General features: G+C 45.0%; 1 protein-coding gene across 11 annotated transcripts in view; it reads right to left on the reverse strand.

Moving 5' to 3' along the window:
* The window catches only part of Ank3 (ankyrin 3), a 561,730-nt gene that overhangs the window by 99,780 nt on the left and 447,238 nt on the right, over positions 1–14,712 (reverse strand). The window lies entirely within an intron of this gene.

Here is a 14,712-nt window from a genome sequence, read left to right on the forward strand (position 1 = left end):
AAGTGATTCTGATGCCACAGGCCCAGAGCTCAATTTGTGAACCCTTAATTAAGCTTAAGGAATTTTGCCAGCAAATACAGCCATTTGCCAGGCCTGTACTATGCCAAATGAGGTCTCTTTCCTAGGTGGGAATTCTAGAATCACAGACATACTAACGTCAGAAACAGCATTCACTCAAGTGCAGCCTTTCTAACTGCTTGGACATCAAGTTTCAGCATATACAGCAGGCTCTTTGGACTGGCTGCAATGTTGCTGGTCTGTGAACCACACTGTGAACCAGGAAGCAGAGCTAACTGTTGCCTCCAATAGTCAATCTCCAATAAAAATGACCAAGACATGGATCACAGTATAAATGTCACACTGCAGCTCTTTAGTGTTGCCTACCTGACAGATAGACAAACAGAACACACTTTATATCATGTTTACTTCACTTAGTCCCCTACCCCTTTTTAATAAAAGACTTATTGTTGTTTATGTGTGTATGTCACTCTATATGTATATCACACACGTGAGGGTATCTCTGGAATCCAAAAGAGGCTGCTGGATCCCTTGGAGTTGGCGCACCGGGTGGGTGTGAGCCATAACGATGTGTGTGGTAGAACCTGAGTTCAGGTCCTGTGGTGGTTTAAAAGCAAATGACACACCCCAAAGGGAGTGGCACTATTAGGAGGTGTGGCTTTGGTAGAGGAAGTGGTGTCACTTTCGGGGGGTGGGCTTTGAGGTTTTCTTTGCTCAAGCTTCACTCAGATTGACACTCAGACCACTTCCTGTTGCCTGTGAGTCAAGATACACAAGCTCTCAGCTCCTTCTCCAGCATCATGTCTGCCTGCCTGCTGCCTTGCTTCCCACCATGACGATAATGGGCTAATCTCTGAACTGTAAGCAAGCCACCACAGTTAAATGATTTCCTTTATAACAGTTGCTGTGGTCATGGTGTCTCTTTGCAGCAATAGACACCCTATTAACACAGGTCCTCTGGAAGAGCAGAATGCATTCTTAAACATGGAACCATCTCTCCATCCCCATCCCTTTCCCTTTTACAGATGACATATAAATATATTAGTTTACTTCCTAAAACTCTTGTGTCAGGGGCAGAGTCTGTGCTGGTACATACAGTTATCCAACCCTTAACACCATACCACAGTGACAGAAAGTGAAAAAGAAAACTGCAGATTATCTAAAGATGCTCAAAGGAAGTGCCACAATTCACTGAGAGGATTCCCGGAGTTAAATAGAGGGTGTGCATGAAGATGGCAATGAGGAGGGTGAGCGTGGGGAGTTGGATACTCCTGGCTAGAGAGCCCAGCACAGAAGGGTAATGTGGCAATGTCCTCAGGAGCTTGGGCTGCAAGCTTGATGGAAGCCACAGGCAACTGGACAAGAAAACACTGACTGAGGCATAGTTTAGGGTCCCTGGAATTTGGTTTTAGAGAAAATATTACCAGCAAGCAGCATCCATCCACTGTATGTGCAAATGAAGTTACTCTGTTGAGACACGGCCACCTCACCTCTCCTGCTCTTTTGGACCACTTTTAACCTTAATGCAGAAGCAGTATGGATGCTGCTGAGGCTATCTGATAGGAGGAGTTTATCATCAGTTGGGTAGATCCCCAGTGCCAGCATGTTCTTTCACTGGTTTCTGTCTTCACAGCAACTGCATGAGACGTTAGTAGACTCTTAGATAGATGTAAGATGTGTTGGCCAGGGAGATGGATGAGTGGGTAATGGTGCTTGCCACCAAGCCTGGCAACCTGAGTGCCATATCACAGACCCAGATGGTGGGAAGAGAGAACTGATTTCTGCAAATTGTGCTCTGATATCTACACTTGTACATACATGTGTGTGTGTGCCCCCTACACACGCTGTTTTCTAAAAAAAAATGTAACAAGAAATAAGATCTGCTATATGCTTTAAATAAGGAGCATAAACTATAGATAGTTTTAACCCTATTTTTCATTAGATCAAGCCTTGGCTGAAGGATGTATGATCTCATCTAACTTTGATAGCAGGCATTTCAGCCTAGGCTCAGGGTGCAACTCAGCTGGCAGACTGCTCCCTTAGTATACATGAAGCCCTGAGGGCCATCCCCCACATCCCTGCACCAAGTAAACTGGGTGTCAGGGCACAAGGCTGCAGTTGCAGAACTCAGTAGGTGAAGGCAGGAGGATCCAAGACTGACCTGCATGGGGGGGGGGATGGGGGGTGGAGAGATGGCCTGCAGTTAAGAACACTGGCTTTTTTTTTCAGAGGGCCTGGGTTTGATTCCCAGCATCCACATGGCAGCTGGCAACCATCTGTAACTACAGTTCCAGGGGTCCAATAGTCTCTTCTGGTCTTGGGCACCAAGCATATGCACAGATATGCATGCAGGGAAAACATCCATATACATAAAATAAAAATGAATGCATCTTTAAAAAAAAAGATTGGGCTGGGCTTTATAAAACCCTATCTCAATACTTAAATAATTAATGTACTGCTTAGACAATAGATGCTCATGTGATGCTTCCCTTTATCCTGTTACTTCATTAATAGTCAAGAACATAAGGTAGGAAGGAAGCCTAGTATGGTGGCACACACCTTAATCCCAGCACTCAAAGGCAGAGGTAGGCAGATCTCTGTGAGTTCAACATCAGCCTGGTCTACAAAGTTCCAGACCAACCAAATAGAATAAGATCTTGCTACAAAACAAGACAAGCAAGCAAACACCCCCCCACCCCCACAAACACACATACATCATAGAAATGAGAAGACAGGAGAACAGGACCCAGAGGCATCCAATTCCATTGTAGCTGTGTGACAGCAAATGAGAAGTTACTTAGACTCCAGCTCCATCTTTCTCTTTTTGTTCTCCAGTTTGAGGCTAGAACTCATGTTCACTCATGCAAGGTTACTGCATTCAGAGGCGGGAGAGAGGACAGGCGGTGAAGAGAGGTGGGTGGAGTTTGTACTTCCTGCTTTAAGTGGTGTCCGTGTGTTCCAGGCCCTTCTGGAAGGCGATGCCATCAAACACACTATCTGAGGACTCTTTGACAAAGGTCAGAAGCACAGCTAGAAGCTAAGGATAGGGAGCCTGAGTGTCTCTGCCTCCCTGTGTTTCTCCACCTGTCCTCTCTACTACAGATGAGCAAATGGCAGGGACTTTCCTTGAACCCTTGGATTCCACCATCTCTTGGCAGCCGGAACTGGCCATGGGAAACATACACTAAGCAGTGGAACACAGAACTTTTCCGTTGTCTGTCTCAAAACCAGGGACAGTGATTGGCTGAACGAGGAGCCCGTTAACAGAAGCCCGGACTGTGTCACCATCAGGATTCGTGGACCCTTGGAGGGAGGACAACCTGTTGCCCTCTACTTTTCCTTAGATCTTGCCTTAAGATTCTGGTTTTGCTGGTGGCCAAAGAGGAAGAGTGGGGTTGGACTGGCCAACCTCACCCCCCTCTGAAACAATAAATTGCCATTACCTCATGGAACAAATGATTCTGTACAGGTGATGGTTTGGGGTTTTTTTTTAATAGCACAAAGTCAACTCAATTCTTTGCCTGTATGATTCCTGTTCCTTGTAGCTGGGATGTGTTTCTTTAAAAAAAAAAAAAGCCATCATGAAACAGTTCACTGCTCCCTAATCCGGGCTATAGAGTGTCTAAAGTCAGCACACATGACTCAGCTGGCAAGTCTCCAGGTGGAGCAGTGAGAATGTTGCTCGGGTTAATAAACAAACCCATCCCAGAAGGGAAAAAGGGATTGTCTCTCCTACAGAGAGATCGGAGAGAGAAAGTTGAGGCAGAGCCTGTCACGTCTGTCATGTTTCAGTGCATAACCTTGGTGTAGAAATTTCCCTTGGCTACCTCAGTTAAGACTAGATGTCACACTGACTTGGGCATGAATGCCTAAGCTGGAGACAGAAGACAGATGGAAGGGAGGGTGAGGTCACTTCCCCATTCCCATCATGTCAAACCCATGCCACTGGTAAAGGTGGCTGCACAATGAATTGGCTGCCAGCTACAAATTCACTCTGCGAAGTCAGGACTAGCATGCTGGCTGCCACTTGCTAAATTTTAGGTAGCAGCATCATGCCAGCTGGTTCGGCTTGTGTGTGTGTGTGTGTGTGTGTGTGTGTGTGTGTGTGTGTGTGTGTGTGTGTGTCCTCAACAGTACAAGTGCCTGTACATGTGAAGATGTGCATGCAACCCAGGAGACAGATGCCAGTATCACTCCTCAGATGCCATCCCCCATTTTTGTCCTTTTTGGATGAAGGTCTCTCACTGGCCCAAAACTTACTGATTCGGTTTGATTGGCCTCCCAGCAAGCACTAAGGATCTGCTTTGTCCCTCAATGAGATTTCAAGTATAACACCACCATGTCCAGGCTTTCTTTCCTTTTCTTTTTTTTTAATGTGTGTTCTGGGTATCTTTTAAGAGAGCTGTCACTCCAGTCTCATTTGTGCGTTTTTTTCTTAGCCATTCATTCCACATTAAGCCTACCCTAGTCCTCCTTCACCTCAGCTCTTCATTATCTGGGGTGCATAAGGACCGTGCGCAGAGCATTTGGAACTCTGTTGGAACTCTGCCTCCAAAGTACCCACTGGGAGGCCAAAACCTGTTATCTCTTCTTGTCCCTAAACTGTCACCACTAAGCCAGGTGAAAAACCACTCATCTGTTGGCTTGTTTCTAGTATGTTTCCTCCAAGGTGTGTTCGTGCAAGGCCGCACCGTGTGAGGCCTGTTCTCATTCTTACCTAAGCCCCGCCCAGGGAAGTCGGTGCTCACTCTATTAGCAGCACTGCTCTCTGGTTTCTCTCACCAGCTCCTTGCTCTCAGATGCTCACCACTCTACCCTTTCTTGGCCATTCATTCACGCTGCTCCTTGTGTTCACCGTCCAGCGTCTCTGCGGTGAGGATGCTAACAGCGGGAGAGGCTGAGAGTGGGTAGCCTGGGCCCTGCCGTTGCATGGGTCATCAGGATGCTCATGTGGACAGGCAGTGACAGGAGAAAAAAAGGAGGAAGAAGAGTCTCCAAAGTTCCAGATTATTTGGGTCAATAATGAACTGTCATGTGTAGCTTCGAGCTATCTATTAGACGGTGACTCCTGCATCTCATTCTAACTCGCTTCACAGGGAGAAACACGCTGTGTGGGTTTTCTCTCCTACATTACAGCTCTGTGCTCAGTTCTACGTCTCTCTCTCCTCAATATCATGGCTGGGTGTGGTTGCCATGGAGCTAGTTTCCCATGACTTGGGCTCGTGTGATTTGTGCTTCCAAAGGGCTTCTACTGGAACCCACTCTCTCTAGATTCTCCCCTCCATCCCTGACCACACCCTAGGATTCTTCTTCCTCTTCTAAGTCATTAAGCGTAGATTTTTTCAAGAATCCACTTTCTTCCTGAGGACCTCATCTAGGTCAGTACCTGGCATCACCACCATGCTGCCTCTTCTCTCTGCTGGGCTCTCAGCAAGGTTGAAAGTAATTTGGGGACTTGGAAAACCTGTGTCCTATTCCTCCCTTCTTACCTCCCCCACAACCTCTGCTTGTCCAAATTCTATCCATTCTTCCACATGTTTTTCAAGGTCCTTCGGAGGCTGTTAGTAATCGCTAGAATTTCCTTACCAACCCCTTGATCTCCTCTCCTGGGATGCTTCACTGAGCATGAAGTCTCAACGAAGAGACCTGAATTCAAATGCCAGCTTTCTGGACAGTGTGAAGCCTCGAAGATACCATTCACCTTCTGAGTGAGATGCTTGTAACCCTTTCGGTGCAGGCTCTAATCATGACTAAATATAACTTGGGAGAATAAGGGTAATAAGAATTACACCCTGAAGTTACTTTGAGAGAACTAAACATGATGGGAGTCAGTAGCTGACACTCAAAGAGGCTTTACTACTTGCAAATTTTAGCCTAACCCCTTCATTTGCACTCACATTGAAAACCTAAATGATCCATACACTCAGGGGGTTTCTAGCTATATGACCACACCAAAGCCACATTAGAGGTGGAGTACGAAGGCTTTGGATATCAGCCAGACTTGCGTGTGCTTTTAATAAAAGTGTTCCTTGACTGGAGCCTGAGCAGGAAGGGGATGTGACACAGCTATGTGAAGCTAAGGCAGGAGATGCTTTTAATCAGAAACAAGAGCAGCTGTGCTGGGTCCTGGGACAGCAACAGTGGCCAGCACAGGTCTACTCTTGTAGAGCAAGCTGTCAAGCTTGAAGGAAATAAACAAAATGAATCACACGTTAGAAAATTACAGGCTACAGGTGAAATCTAGCCTCTTACCTATTTCTATAAATACTTTAAGCCACACAGCCACACCTGGGTGTGCGGGCTACGTTTCTGGCTTGTGTGCATGGGGGTGAATATGACAGAGCATGGACAACTGAACTCTGAAAATATTTATCACTGACCATTTACAGAACAGCTCTACCAGGCCTCAGAAACACATGACTGAGAACCTCGAAGTGCTCAAAAACAACCTACAACTCGATGGAGGGTAGAGGTGCCTCTGTAGACCTTGGTTGAAGACTGAGATGAACCTAAGCACAAGGGCCCGCTGGGAAGTTTGCGCTATCTCTTTGTGTCTGCATTGTTTTGGGGGATGTGTTTGTATCGTGAGGAAGCGGCAGCCACTTTTACCGTGACGTACAGCACTGCGCAGGTGGATTCATAAGATACAAAAGTGCTCATCAGGCCACGGTTGGAAAATAAAACCACCCAGGTGAAGAAATAGATCATTAACTTCCCCGCTTCATCCCTCCCTAGCCCACCCCACCCCTCACCTATCCCAGCCCCTCCTTCTTGGTCATGGAAACCATGGGCTCTAAAACAGCCTTTCCCTTTGTTTTCGTTTTCTGTTGTTGTTTTGGCTTTTATTTTGAGACAGGGCTTTGCTTTGTAGCCCAGGCTGGCCAGGAACTCAGGGTCCTCCCGCCCTTGTCTTTTGAGTGCCAAGATTATAGGTGTGTAAGTGTGTATTTCCACGTTCAACATTTCCTTGCCTTATTACTATTTATTATCTCACTATGTAATTTTACAGTACTAGCATGCCTTCACCTGTTGTTGTTTTTTTTGTGTGTGTGTGAATTCCATTACCTTTGTATAACCTATAAAAACTCCACAGTTGTAGCCGCAGATCTACAGTCTACTTCAGTACACACCCATGGAGACACCTTTCTGGAAAGCAGCTTCAAGCTGCAAAGAATCCACATTGCTATCAACAGGAGAGCAGAGAAGCTCATTGTGGTGACTGTAAGTCCTTTGTGGAGTACTACGCAAGCAGGAAAATGAACAAACTACAATTATCCAACAGGAATAAAGGCGAAGCTCACCATAAGCACAGCGGCGGCGGCGGCGGGGGTGGGGGTGGGGGTGTGGAATAAATGATGTGCCTGGGGAACTGTAAGGACTTCTCTAGAAGCTGGGCAGACAGCTGAGTCTACAGGGTAGGAATGCAAAATGGACCCTGCTGGATCCCGTCAGAGAGATGCCGGTGGGACGGTGACAACAGAGAGGAGAAGACAGGCCTGAGAGGCAGCAAGGATACAGAAGTAGAGCTGATGTGAGTCCCTGGTGGGTTCGATGCGCTGAGAAAAGAGACACATGCAACTCGCAAGCCTCCTCATGGGTGGCGGCTATTTGGGTTGGTGGAGAAGTATACAGAGATGCCCTTGTACTCTGGGTGCACTCCGGGTGTGATGGATTAATTATCTATGCGGGTCTAAGTGGGAATGTACAGAGTTGGAAGAGCAGATATTATAGGTAAAAATCAATCAACAAGTCTAGTTCTAAGACAGGCGTCTGGGGCTGAAGAGATGGCTCAGGAGGTTAAGGGTACTGGCTGCTCTTGCATAGGACCCAGCTTTGGTTCCCAGCACCCACTGTAGGCAGCCTACCATCTCCTGTAACTCCAGCTCCAGGGGATCAAAGCTCTTCTCTGGTCACTGTGCGTGCACACACACACACTCATGCACGCACGCACGCACGCATACACGCACAATCCTATATGTACACATAAAACTAAATCTTTAAAAGAATGGAGAAGAGCTGACCACTGGGTGCATGTGTGCATGTCTCTGTTCCTCTGACTTGCGCAGTAACAGGCCAGCTACTTCAGGCTCCAGATGGCTTGACCTGGTGAATTGGACCCTGGAACTGCCAGCTAAAGTAAAGCCTCTCCCCTTTAAGTTTCCTTTGTCAGAGTGTTTTCATCACAGTCACAGAAACGGGTTTTTCCTTCTAGCATTTTAAAGTTACCATTTCGAGCTCATCTCCGGGACACACAAACAGCTAATGAAGTGGCCGTTTGAAAGGTAAGCGGAGAACCCCAGGAAAAAAGGCTGAGTGACACTACCCACGAGGTATCCTAAAACGCTTATATTCTGGGTAAGAACAGTTCCTGCTGGGCCTATCAACAGTGACATCATAACCACCACTCCCTTTCTCCCCTACAGCTAGCTAATCTTCATGGCTTCCTCCCAGGCTCAGAAAGCCACTCACATGATAGCTCTGTGTCTTTATTACCATTTCCAGGAAGATCAGGCAAGCAAGCATGACCATTCCTTGTAGGCTTCTGAGAGCCAACTTCACACTTCCCAGACTGGCCCTTCGAATGCCCCTTAATTTTGGATTATGCCAAGTCAAATTATATTTACTCTTTCCTGACCAAGACTGCTCGGGTAGGTTTACAAAATGTCCCCGCTCTGAGGGCCAGAGATATGGCTCAGTGAGTAAAGGTACTTGTCAAGACCAAGAACCTGGGTCCAATCCCTGATAGACTCATGGAAGGGAAGAATTGACTTCGAAAAGTTGTCCTCTGACCTACACACACACACACACACACACACACACACACACACACACACACCTATATAAATTTTTATTTTATTTTAGGTTGTTTGAGACAGGGTTTTTCTGTAGCTTTGGAGGCTGTTCTGGAACTTGTTCAGTAGACCAGGCTAACCTCAAACTCAGAGATCTGCCTGTCTCCTGAGTACTGGGATTAAAGATGTGAGCCACCACCACTCTGCCCTATATAAATATTTGGAGATTCCTTGCTTTAGTTTTTAAAACTCTATCGAAAACTATATCTATACTTAATGTTCTTGACCATGCACCTTGGCCTTCATAGTCCTTGTACTAAGATAGTCTCAAAGAAGCTTGTTTCTGTTGCAATGCCATTAAATTAAAAAATATATATTATTGCCTTGTAATATTATGACCTTTCTCTTGTGTGTGTGTGTGTGTGGTAGTGGGGGTCATGTGTGTGTGTGCTGTGTGTGTGTGGTGTGTGTGTGGAGGCCATCAGGAATCTTCCAGTCATTGTCTGCTTACTCATGGATACAAAGTAGCTCTTTTGAACCCAGAGCTCAGCAGTGAGGTTAGTTCTAGCTGTCCAGTTGACCCAGGAACCCCTTGTCTGCCTTCTAAGCACTGGAATTACAGGCGGGTCATCACACCCACTTGGCATGTATGTGGGCCCTGGAGATCTGAACTTGGCACATCCTTAGGCACAAGGGTGAACGATTTAACCACTAAGCCATCATCCTGATAATCCTGATCAGATTGTCACTACCCTTTGAAGAGCATAATTTGTTCATAATTTGTGTGTGTGTTCCCATTAAAGTGTGTGAGCCCGAGGGGTTCACATGTGTGTGTGTAGATCTGAGGATGATATTAGAAGTCTTCCAGACCGCTTTCCACCTTGTTCACTGAGGCCAGGTATCTCAACAGAAATCCAAGGTCTTTGTCATGTCTAATATACCTAGCCAGGCAATTCCCTGTCTTTGACTCTGTAGCCAGGGCTGGAATTACAGGGAACTGCCATGCCCACCTGGCATTTGTGGGTTTCTAGGGATCCAAACTCCATATTTGCACAGGCAGCTCTGCCTTTGTGACACTATTTCCCCCATTAGTATATACTTTTTAAAACAAACAATGTGAACAGCAAAGACTTTAGTTTGTTGAACTCTTATGACACAAGAATGAGCCAAGTGACTTTCCTCATTTACCAAGGTACTATTTGCCAAATTTTACTGCTGTATTGTATCTTTTTGTTGCTGATTTTTGAGACAGGGTCTTTGCATGTAGCTGTGGCGTGCCCTGGAAGTCTATGTAGATCAGGCTGGTCTCAGACTTGAGCTCACAGAGATCCACCTGCTTCTGTCTCCCAAGTGCTGGAATTAGCATTACTGTATCTGAACCTCATCCCTTCTTAGTAACTATTTCTACTACATTTGCACTTAACTTTTTTTTCTTTCAACACTTACTGTCTGCATTCAACCTGGTGGAGACTTTATAGCTCACTGGAAAAAAAATCTTTTTTTTTTCTTTTGGTTTTTCGAGACAGGGTTTCTCTTGTGTAGTCTTGGCTGTCCTGGAGCTCTTTCTGTAGACCAGGCTAACCTCTGCCTACTGAGTGCTGGGATTAAAGGTGTGTGCTACTGACACCCAGTTGGCTCACTCAGACTGTGAGAGACCAGATTAGGTCATCTTTCTTCAAAAGGCTGTGCCCTCCTGACCTGCATCAGTTTCTCTGCACTCTGCTCTCTGGTTTCTGTTTTGAATGGCTCGAATCCATTTCCCATTGTGTGCCATCTATTGTTCGTTAAATGTCATTATACTCCAACCCACAAGCTAAAATAACATTTGCGCTTTGTTTTTCGATTTATAAAAATACACACAGTATAGGAATTCACAATTAAGGTCCAAGCTGAGCCAGAACTACTATGGAGCTCTACCCTAGCGCCACACCAGCCCCCATGACCACTCTGCCTCCACCCAATCTAGAAAACACCTTGGACCTTGATCTTGATGTCAACTTTTTTCCCCTTTCCTTCAATTCCACCTCCATCTCCCTCTCCCTCTCTTTCTCCCTCTCTGCCATTGCCTTTTGCTTTTTCCCCTCCTTGTTCCTTTTTTTTTTCTCTTCCTCTGGTCTCTTTCTCTCCTCACATCTTACTTTTCAATTGCAGACTCATTTGTAAAATGTAAGAATCTGAGTGGCAGCAGAATAAAGGCAGTGGTTTGTGTGCACATGAGGGGTCTGTGTATGCAATGAATGTAGAATGCAGGAGACTACTGCAGTGTCTGCTGCCCCTCTGCCCCTCTGCAGAGCTCATGCCCTGTGGTCTCCTTGCTCTAGAAAAGGCTTCTCCGGCTCCTGCTTTGCTATGGTGCTGCTCATGGTTCAGTCTTTGTTCTCTGTATCTCTACTCCATTGTGCTCCTGGGACATTAAGTGACAGCACTGTCTAGACTTCTTTCTTCCTTTCTTTCTTCCTTCCTTTCTTTCTTTCTTTCTTCCTTTCGGAACTAACTGAGCATTAAACAACCATGTCTTACCTATAATTAATTTCTCAAAGGAGACCAAAAGGAAGAGAAGGGAGACGCAAAGTAGAAAATGGTGGAGAGAGAGAAAGGAGAAACTTCCAGTCATGAATCCCTTAATAGCTATTCTTTCCTAAATTAGTGTTTACACTATTTCTCATGTTATAAACTCATCCTTTTCTTTCTTGACATAAGCTGCCTATACACACTGCCTATATATGTGCTTAGACCTCTCAGCAGCCCAGCCTGGGCTGTCACATTCATTTCTTCCCTCCCCTCCCTTCCCCTCCTCTCTCCCCTTCTCTCTTCATACAGACATGATGACATGCAGTCTAGACCTGCTTAGCCCTAAGTCACTATGCAGCTCTAACCCTGGGGCCTCCTGCCTCCACATCCTGACACTACAGCACATATGTGTCTGGCTCTTGCTAAATCTGGTGCGCTGATGCATTCAAACGCCTTTGGGTTCACAGAAACAAACACTTGCCACAGCCACAGAACTCACTCAAACTTGCAGGCCCAAATCCAACTACAGAGACAATTAAAGGATGGGAGAGACTATCAGGCAAGTGAGTTAGAAGTCAAATTTGTCAGTCAAGTTGGAAAGGATGTTTTAAAATGAAAAACACGTGCCAATTTGTTTTAGGATAATTTCTCATAATACAGAAATGCTAGTCTATATAACAGAGAAGAATATACATACTTGATTGTAAAAATGATGGTTGGCAGAGCTCAGGTTAGGAAAATTTAGGGACCATCACCAAACAGTAATATTTATTTATTTATTTATTTTCTTATTTATGGGTTTTCAAGGCAGGGTTTCTCTATGTAGCTCTTACTGTGTGTCTTATCTAGCCTGGAACTCTGAAACTCACTATGTAGACCAGGCTGGCCTCAAACTCCTAAAGATTAAAGGCATGTGCACCTTTGATGGGGAATGTTGTTCTGTGTATATGTTGATCTTATTGGTTGATGAATAAAACACTGTTGGCCAATAGAGCAGCATGGCACTAGGATATGAAAAGGATTCTGGGAAGTATAGGCAGAAAGGAATGGTCATGTGATCCCAGGAAGTAACGTAGCTGGGCAGAAACTGCCACTTGCTATCCATAGAGGTCTGGAGGTCTGGACAGACAGGCAAGAAGTGACATAGCTGGGCAGAAAGAGAATATAAGCAGGGACAAACAGGAAATCATGCTCTTCTCTGTGGAACTGCTGAGCTTTCATCATGTAGGATGCAAGAGGAGTAACAGGTCTTCTCTGGTAAGAGAAGACCATGTAAAAATACTTAGATTATTAGAAATGAATTAATAATTTAGACAGAGGTAGCTAATAAGAAGCCATTGCCAACTGCCAACAGCTTTATAATTAATATAAGTCTTGAGTGTTCATTTGGGGCAAGGCAGCTGTGGAACCAGGCAGAAAATCTCTTGTAACACACTATACCCAGTTAATAGCTGGATAGTCAAAGGCACATTTTCTTTCTTTCTTTTTTTTTTTTTTTTTTTTGAGACAGGGTTTCTCTGTGTAACAGTCCTGGCTGTCCTACAACTCTCTTTGTAGACCAGGCTGGCCTCAAACTCACAGAGATCCACCTGCCTGTGCCTCCCAAGTGCCGGGATGAAAGGTGTGCACCCCCACGCTTGGCTCAGTGATACATGCTCAGTGTCGTCCATGAAGAAAGCAATCACACTGCTTTACTATGTGGTTCTCTGTGGATCAGACTTCAGGTCCAGCCTTGGGCTCCATTTTAGACACCTGAATGCATGGCAGACATACCTGAGTGGAAGGGGACACAGGAGAAAGGCCTCACTGAGTGTGGGAGCGGTAAGGGAACTGCCTGTGACGAGCCTGAAGTGGGGACCAAAGATGAAAGAGTAGAAGAAACACTTGCAAACACCTGAAGGAAAAGATGACTCAGCAAGTGAAGGCACCTGCTACAGACACTGATGCCTGAATTTGATCCCGCAGGTCCTACTAGGTGGAAGTGTTCCCACAGGTCCTACTAGGTGGAAGGACTGACAAACAGTCCTCTTACCTCTGCACATGCTCTATGGCATGTGTGCATACACACACACACACACACACACACACACACACACACACACACACACACATACACCCGGTCTGCCCCCACCCACCCAACACAACATAATAAGTGATCATAATTTTTAAAATATTTCAAACACTTGCGGGACTATGACATAGGAGAGTAGATTTTATTCTAGCATAATAAGTGATCATAATTTTTAAAATATTTCAAACACTTGCGGGACTATGACATAGGAGAGTAGATTTTATTCTAGATAGTCAATGAAACTCAAATACTTATCATCCTGATCCAAATGTATCAGAGCCAGAATGACCAGCTAGAAGAGCCAGGAAGTTCACAGAGGTGGGGGACTCTAAAAGATTATTCAGACTAGATCAGGCAATTTGAGATATCTGGGCAAAGAATGTTCTAGCAAAAAAGATTCCAGCTACAGGGGTATTCAAGTGGACTGACCTTAAGTCCCGCTCTCCCCCATCTAGTTCTATGACATTTTAAAATCAAAAGCCGAATAACTCTGACAACCATGAACACACCCCACAGAGGGAAAAAAAATAAGAATTCGAAGAAAGGCACAAATGATAATTATAAGTCACTCTGACTTTCAAGTTTGCAAATATAAAGGAAATGATTGCCATTTCTATTTCATTAAGTGAATTAAATTCAACTTTAGAGATTCAATTTTCTCTTGTTTTGGAATTATCTGATAATTGACCCACATAAACAAAGCTCTTACATGGTCCATTCAAACTTGGCTTCTCATCAGGGTGGTAACCTTGGATATTTTGTTAAAAGAGCAGGAACATTGCTGATAATGACTGTGATATTGTATTTCATGCTAATTTTACTTGGAAAACATTCTTTGAATCCTGTTTTGTTTGTGTATACACAGGGAAGCACATCACTTAAAAAAACAAAAAAACGACATGGGCACATGAGAAATTGCTATAAACGTGGCAAAGGAATCCTCTGTAATAGGGAAACACAAGACTTCTCAGGAGTATCTGACCATATCCAATGGGAGATAAGAGAGGTAGACATACAACTTATGGAAAAGCCTATAAAAAAAGCATTAAAACCAATAGCCATAGATGATCAAGAGTCTTGATACAACTTCAGGGCAGCAGTTGCTGGGAGAGCATCATCCCCCGCCCCCCACTGTCTTCTCTGCAGCTGTGGGATGTCACAAAGGTCACAGCCACTTTGCATCAGGTAGGTTTTCCCACTACTTAGGCTCCCAGTAAATCTGAATTAAAATCTTGCTAAGACTGACACAAGAGAGAAAAAGCACTATGTAAGGGGGCAGGGGCAGGAGCAGTGAGGAAGACAGTCATTTTGGAGGATAAT

Source organism: Mesocricetus auratus, unplaced genomic scaffold (assembly GCF_017639785.1).
Source record: "Mesocricetus auratus isolate SY011 unplaced genomic scaffold, BCM_Maur_2.0 Super-Scaffold_100027, whole genome shotgun sequence".
Taxonomy (NCBI): Eukaryota; Metazoa; Chordata; class Mammalia; order Rodentia; family Cricetidae; genus Mesocricetus; species Mesocricetus auratus.